Source organism: Frankliniella occidentalis, unplaced genomic scaffold, assembly GCF_000697945.3.
Source record: "Frankliniella occidentalis isolate FOCC.00 unplaced genomic scaffold, Focc_3.1 Scaffold15, whole genome shotgun sequence".
Lineage (NCBI taxonomy): Eukaryota > Metazoa > Arthropoda > Insecta > Thysanoptera > Thripidae > Frankliniella > Frankliniella occidentalis.
In genome coordinates this window covers 627,871-635,334 of record NW_026267145.1, presented here as the reverse complement: position 1 = coordinate 635,334, position 7,464 = coordinate 627,871, and positions in this window count along the sequence as shown.

Here is a 7,464-nt window from a genome sequence, read left to right as displayed (position 1 = left end):
AAGCACGAGCGGCCCGGGCAGAGGAGCAGCCGAGAACTCAGTCAAGGCAAAGGGCCATAAGACAAAGTTTACGGTGCGAATATCGGGCCGGGCTTAGCAGTGCGACTCAAGAGATAAACGGGCTAAGAGCTAACGCCGCTAACGCTTGTTTAACGAGCGCCGCCGCGGCGTCGTGTGGGCGGCGTGCAGCGGCTTGTGCAGCAGAGTCTTTGACGCTGCAGCCAGCGGCCGAACGTGACCTGATCACCGTTGGGGCGGGCGGGGCTGGAGGGGCGCGACGGTACAACCCCGGCGTGCTTGTGTGTGCGGCGGGCAAAGAAAATTATTCCCGGACAGGCCGAAGTGCGAGGGGAATGGGGAAGGGGTGGAAAGGGGGGGGGGGCAGACGGGCGGCGGAAGAGTGCGCCCCGCGTTTGCTTTGGGTACACAGAGACCGTGGCGGGGGCCGCGGGGTGGAGGGCAGGAGGAGGAGTGTCGCGAGGTCCATCACATCTCTCTGGCGACACGACAACAAAGAAATTGCCACCGAAGCCCCCCTCTCTCGTTAATATATATACTCCCCGTGCCATCTTTACTTCCGCGCGCGTGTTGCTCTCGTCCTATTGACAGCGACGATGCAAAATAATGATAGTAATACTTTTGGTGCAATGAGGAACACCTGATGACGCCACGGGGTCGTCGTGTCTCCTTTGCATTTAGAGCGCCCCCCCCCTTTTCCACCGTGTTGCCCGCCGACCCGTGAAACGAGAGGCACGGGGGCCGCGCGGCGGGCCCTCTGGTCTGGCGTCACTGTCCGGGGCGGGCGCGCGGCAGGCCAGGACAAAGAAATAAATACCCCTGTCAATATGAGAACGATTGGCTCGATTATATTTTCACGTATCGCGTAGAGTCACGCTTGCGTTCCCTCTGTCTCGAACTCCATAGGACGAGAGCGCGCTAATTATTTCTGCGAAAGCAAAATGTTTCCCTGGCGAGTGTGTGTGCTGGGCGTGCGCTGCCTCTGCTGCTCCCCGCGTGATGTGGGGGGCTGGCGTCAGGACAAATGGCTCTGATCCAGCGGGCCGAGGTGCGGTTGGCGTGCGCAGCGTGCGGCCGGGAAAGAAAACAGAGTAGCGCACGCCTCTTCTAGCGCCGCAGCCGCCCCTCGGCCCGCCCAGCCCCGCCCACCTCCCATTACTCCTCGCGCTTACCTTACGTTTTGCTACCCTTACTTTGTATTTCCAGGCGTGCGGAGTTTTACTTCTAAAACTCATCCCTATTCAAAAGACAAAAAACAAAACAAAAACAAAAAACAAGTATGAATTATTGTACTTTGCTGCGTCCCTATATACATACTTGCTGATTGATAGGCAATCTACAACCCAACTCACCTCACCTGGGCAATCACCCATAAACTAGTTACGAGCTCATTTCACAAACGAAAAAAAAATGTGCGTTTTTATGGACTTGGGGAAATGGTCGAGCCAAAATAATAGCATACATTCTCTCAAGATTATTATAGTGGTTCAGCTGCGCAGCGCTGAGGTGGCGTGCTCACCTCTGGGGCCAGTGACCGAGCGCCGTCTCCGTTTGTCTTTTACCTCGTCTTTTACACTCCTCCTTTGCCTGCCCCGGCCTGCTTCGGCCTGCCCCGGCCTGCCTCCACCGCTGCGTCGCCTGTTTCCCGAGCGCCCCTGCGCCCCTGCGCCCCTGCGCCCCTGCGCCGCGGCCACGCCCGCCACGCACCGCCTCCACCCACCAAAGCTGTGCACTTTGAAACTGCTTATTGTCCTCGAGAGACCCATTCGAAAAACAGAAAGTATTGTCTGTCTTTATCTAACGGGAGGCGGTCTGGGGTGAGCGGGAGTGGAGGGGGCTAGCTTTCAGGGGAAGCAGATGGAGTGCGACGCCAGGGGGCGGGGACCAAGGCGCTACTGCAGGCGATTCCTCTCGAAGCCGAGGCCCCTGAGTGAGTAACTCCGCTATGTATTCGCCTCACTCCGTATTCTTCTCGTTGTGCCTTTGAGTGCTACAGCGCCGTCTCGGTCTGGCTGCAGCTCCAGGTCGATGCCCACGCGTGTCCACCACGGCCTCCCCGTCCAGTCCTCCTTGGTACCGTCCGCCTCCCCTTCCTTATCCTGCCGTCCTCTTGTAATCAATTGAGATTTATTTGCGCAAACACGACCGGATAACGAGACACAGAGAGGCTTTGTGTGCAGACGGTCCGGCCGGCCGGCGCTCCACCTCGGCCCCCTCCACCACCCTCCAGCCCTCCGGCCCTCCAGCCCTGGAAGAATGTCGCTCGGCCGCAGTCACGTGGAGGACCTAGAGCTCCCGGGCAAAGGCCGACCGCTGGGCTGGCTATGCACGTACTATAGAAGGTCTGAACCGTCCCGGCACCCCCTTCCCCATCTCTCTCTCTCTCTCTCCCCCTCTCTACCGTATTTCGGTGATCCTTCAGTCGGGTCTTAATGCGGGTGTTATTACGGGCCGGTGTTGATCACAGCGGCGAAGGCTCATCTCTATCCTGCGGACCTCGTTGCCGCCCCCGGCCGCCCCCGGCCGCCCCCGGCCGCCTCCTGCCCCTCGCAAATGACATTCCGTGCAGATTCGCCCGTGCGGTGTGCTACTCCGCCCGGCAATCTCGGTGTTATTAGCGACCTTCGACCCTCTGTACCTCGCCGCCGTGGTCCTGGGTGTGGACCCGGGTGGGCCCGCTGCGGACCAAATCTACGTTTGAATGCCAAAGAGGATGAGGTCCGGCCGAATCAAGCACCTCATTCGCAAGGCTGCTATGGGTTCGCTGGGGCAACATTGCGGCAGGCGTCTACCTGTCTGCGCAATTATCTTCGTCTTTTACAAGTAACGGCTCTGAGATTCTATATCCAAGCTAATGCAAAATAAGGTAATCAATCGTGATCGTGATCGTAACGAGCCGTTCTGCAAGACTATGTACTGAATACCAAAACAGATCGATGTACACTGTTTAAAAAAGGTCAGAACTTCATGGAAAATTTGTCGTGAAAAGAGTTGCGAGAACTCTTTGTGAAATCACAACTCTTCTTCGTTATCAAAAATTGATAACTTCAGAAATTATTACGATTTGTATTTTCCAAGTAATACAGCAAAATGCTCTATTTTTGACTACAAAGATGTGTTGTGATTTCACAGCTGCTTCGTATTGTGAAAGTGTTGGTAGATCACAAAATATTTTTAACAGTGTATTACAACCAATTTGATTTGCCTGTGAAGGTTTTTCACTGCAGTTGTGCTAACTCCAAACGATTGGCTGCTCTGCGGCTGTGACAATAAGGCGGTGTAAGGTCGTGTGAGAGGGGAGGGGGTGGACGGCGATGTCGCACGGGGGGAGGCGCCTGACTTATCGCCATCTAACGCCCTCTTACTCATCCCTTTTGTTGAGGAGCGGGAAAGACCACGCCATCAGGGGATCCGGGCAATAAGGGCTCAATTTGAGAATAGGGGACAAGCAACGATACAAGTTTTCTATGTTCGTCAGCATAAGTACTTCAACTTTTTTTATGATGTGTAAGAGAAGCGCAGTAAACATTACAGAAAATGTTCACATCAAAATTTTTTCACTTATGCATTATTTTATTTGCGGAGATCTTTTTGCTCGTCTTTCAGGGGCCTCTTTTCTTCAATAACAGTCGGTATCTGCACTGTCTCCGGGGCGATTTGCAAAGCTCTACTTCCCTTATTGGCATTCAGACGCACAGGTGACAGGGCCCTCCCCACCCTCCGGCCCGGCAGGAGTGCTCCCTCGCTTTCGGCATGCATCCTAAGAGGCCGGAGACGGAGCTGGAGGGCCCGCAACAGACGCCAATACAATACGTGATCGAAGGAAGTGCAAACATGAAAGAACACAAGTCGCTGCGCCGACTTCACCCCTTCAGAGGGGACCGGGCCCACTGGGCACGAGGGGCGGGTGGAGCGATGTGGAGTGCAGTGGGGTGTCTTTGGGAGGTCGAAGAGGAAGGAAGGAAATGACGCAGGATGAAAAACACGGTGTATAGCTACTCACAAATGGTCATGATCCAGGGACTTTATCCCAGCTGCGTGTAAGGCAAATCAACATTACACCAAGCGAGCGTCGTGAAAACTAGTATTTTATGTGTGTAGGGCATCCACAGGACAGTAAGAAGAAAACAATTCCCAGAATACCTTTTCTAGCAAGCGGTGAATAATAATGTTGTTTTTGCGTGCAAAATTTATGTTGCTCTTTCACCGGTGTAGAAAACCAAATGATGGTGATGAACGGGTACTTTCACTACTTTGGACTGTTTTCCGCTTCTCCTGCTCCCTTCCCGTGCATTGCGGCTATCCCCTTGCCACTAAACTTTTTTTCCCTCATAACTTTCTGGCGCAAGAACAGGCTGTGAGGGGGTGGGGGGTCGTTGGGAGCGGAGGGCAGGACACGGCCCGTGACAAACAGGCCAATCAAAGAAAATCACGACAAAAGACCGCGAAGACCTTTCAGCCAAACGAGCTCTTGCTGCTGCACCTCTCAGAAACGGTTCCACAACTTCACACAAAAGAACTTGAGATACGAGTCTCACGTCTCTGTTCAGAGCTGTTCAAGCGCAGGCGAGACCAGCTCGGTGGAGAAAAAAAGCGAAGCAAGGTGCCAGGAATGCGTAATTTAATAGCGCAAATTCGGTAGTTGACAAAAATAAAAAATGTACTGAAACAAAAAGAAGACAATTGGAACGCTCATCATCAGCATCAGACTACGTCCTGTTGTTTAGTTTGATAGCTCCATTTGAGTCATGATTTTGAATCATCGCTCCACATAACTGATGATTTTAGAGCGTCGTTCGACATTCGCTCCTAAAACTCCGAATATAGTACCCGAATAACTTTTTGCTAATATTTCCTTTTACGGAATAGACTCGCAGCCCGCCTGACTGGACAGCTCACAAGGAAACATGCTATCTAGCCTACTTTCCAAATTTATAAGCGTGAAAACATGTAGTAGTCAAAACCCTATCGTGAGCGTTGATGTTTGCTAAATAAACAGGGCACACACTGATAATCAGTGATCATCAATTATTGGTGATATGTGATCATCCAGAATTTATGTCAACCATTTGCCGTGACGAAATTGCCCGCAGTAGAGCCAATGCATCTCTCATAGCGCCTGGTTGGTAGGCAAGACCTTGCCTGCAGAGCAAACGTGCACTGCTGTGTGGCCTACCCTGAGTTTCGCAGGCGCTGGGCTCCTGTAATTTGCCCAACGAACCTGAGAAAAAAAAACGTACTTTCTGAACGATCCTTGCGCCAGGACACAACGTGCACTGGTAATTTTCCTTATTAATCATAGTGTAATTAGAGTGTACTCGTGGTGTACGTACCCCGTACAGTTATAGAGAGATAAGAAGAAAGAGAGAGGGAGGAGGGAGGAAGTTCAAAAGAAGGGAGAACAAAATAAACTTGGTGAGGAGAGGGAGAAGCCAAGGTTCGCCTTGAGCAGAAGAATGAAAGGGAGAAGTGACAGGCTCTTTATTAGCGCGTTTTCCTCTCTATTTAACTTAAAGGTGGCATGAAATGTGGGGACTCTCCGTGCCAGCGCCCGGCGGCCCAGCCTGACCGCCCTGGCGACCGCCCTGGCGCGCTGCCGTGCGAGGAAGAGTCTTTTCTTTGGGCCGTTGGGCGCAGTGCAGTGCGCTCCCCTGCCTCCTCCCCCTTTCTCTTCTTGAACTCGCGAACCTGCCATTGGCTTATTTATCATTTTTCGTCGTCGTCGTCGCACCTCTAATTTCAACCATCCATGAGCACGCCCCTGGCCCCATCCACCGTCTTGCATCCCTCACCTGGTTTACTGCTTCTTTCGGAGACTGCCGCCTCCCTCGAGTTCCGCTTTGCCCCTCTCTCCTGTGTGCCTGGTGGCCTCTGGCGTTGTGCTTTAGTTTAATTGGATCAGCGAAAGTTGGCCGATCGTAACTAAAAGCAGTAAGCCTGAAATATGTGCGAAGCAATGCGCTGCGTGGCCTGGCCGTGTCGTGGCGCTGGTAGCCCATCACACAACTCGCTTGCGTCGCACATGCGGTGGGGTGGGCCTGAGCCACTACCCAACCACGGGAACATTAAGAAATATAGCGTATAATTTTAGTTCACACTAAATCGTTATATGAACTTTTTCAGGTTACAGAAAATCCTGTACCTGCTCTTCTGCGTTTTTTAAATACGCAACATGGACAAAATACGAGATAAAATACGAAAGAAAAGCAGGTGCAGAATTTTCTCTAACCAACAAACAAAAAACCAAACAATTTAGTGTGTAGAACGCTAGTTGTCCCCTACAACATAGAACAAAAAAATGAGTGCCGAGCAGCACCAACGACGCTCTACTCCACCGCTTCGGCTTTGTCTGCTCAACAGACCAACAGACAAACACACAGAGGCTCTTGGTTGCATAAGCCCTCAAGTATTGATCTTACAAAGCAGAAGAGTGGTCTACAAAGGGAGCCGAAAAACGCCCCGCAGTAGGCAAAACACTGAAAGCAACAAACACCAGGCGTGACTGCGAAATGAGCCCGGGGGGTCGAGGCCACGGATTACATCCGACGCATTGGCAAGAAGAGTCCTCGTCTTGCTTCCTTTTCCCTTCCTTTCTCCTCCTCAGGCGACGAGGAAAAAAAGACAAAGCGGAAGTCAGATCCACCCACCCCCACCGTGAACAGATACAGGCAGTCTGTTGTTGACCGATAGTTCGGAAGGTGCCGCGGAGAAGTTTGCGAATAAAATCGGATCGGTCCGCATTTGGAATTCATGAGATATTGTGTGCTGTTTGCACGCCGTCCTGTACTCCCCCGTGTCTGTTTTTTTACTCTCATTTCCCTATCGACCTCAAAACCACGCTTACCGTTCCGCTTTTCAGCCTCCTGCATAGCTTTCACTCTGCCTCCCCATGGCATGTGTTTTTCTCTTCCCCTCCGCACCCTCCTTGCTTTGTGAGCTGGATGCTGGATGAGTGTGTGTGGCAAAAAAAGGGGGGCATATAAGTGACATGTAGTATCACTTTGAGTGGCTTCAGAGTTAGGTATGAATCTGTTTTGTTTTATTTTTTCTAACAATGAGCTGCGACTGACCATAGCCTTGAACCTGGGGTTATCACCATGAAGTTGGCAATGGGAATCTCATCGCCAATTTTGGCAACATTCATCGTCATCGTCCCCCCCAAAAATGAGAAAAAAACTGGGAGAGACACAGAGGGAGAGAGAGAGAGAGAGAGGGGGGGGGGTAAGAAGTGGAGGGGCGTCTGTGCCCTCTTCGGAGAGGGCTGTAGAGCTGCCCCTCCCTTCTCCTCTTAGGCCGACCCGTTCCGTCCCGAGCTGGATGGAGATAGGGCATGTGGCATTGGCTAGAGTGGACCTCCTCTGCCGGGCGGGTGGCCCTGCTGGCCCTGCTGGTGTACGTGTCTCCCGAAGTATAGTCGGCCCCCTCTCCAGCCCCCGGCCCGCCCGG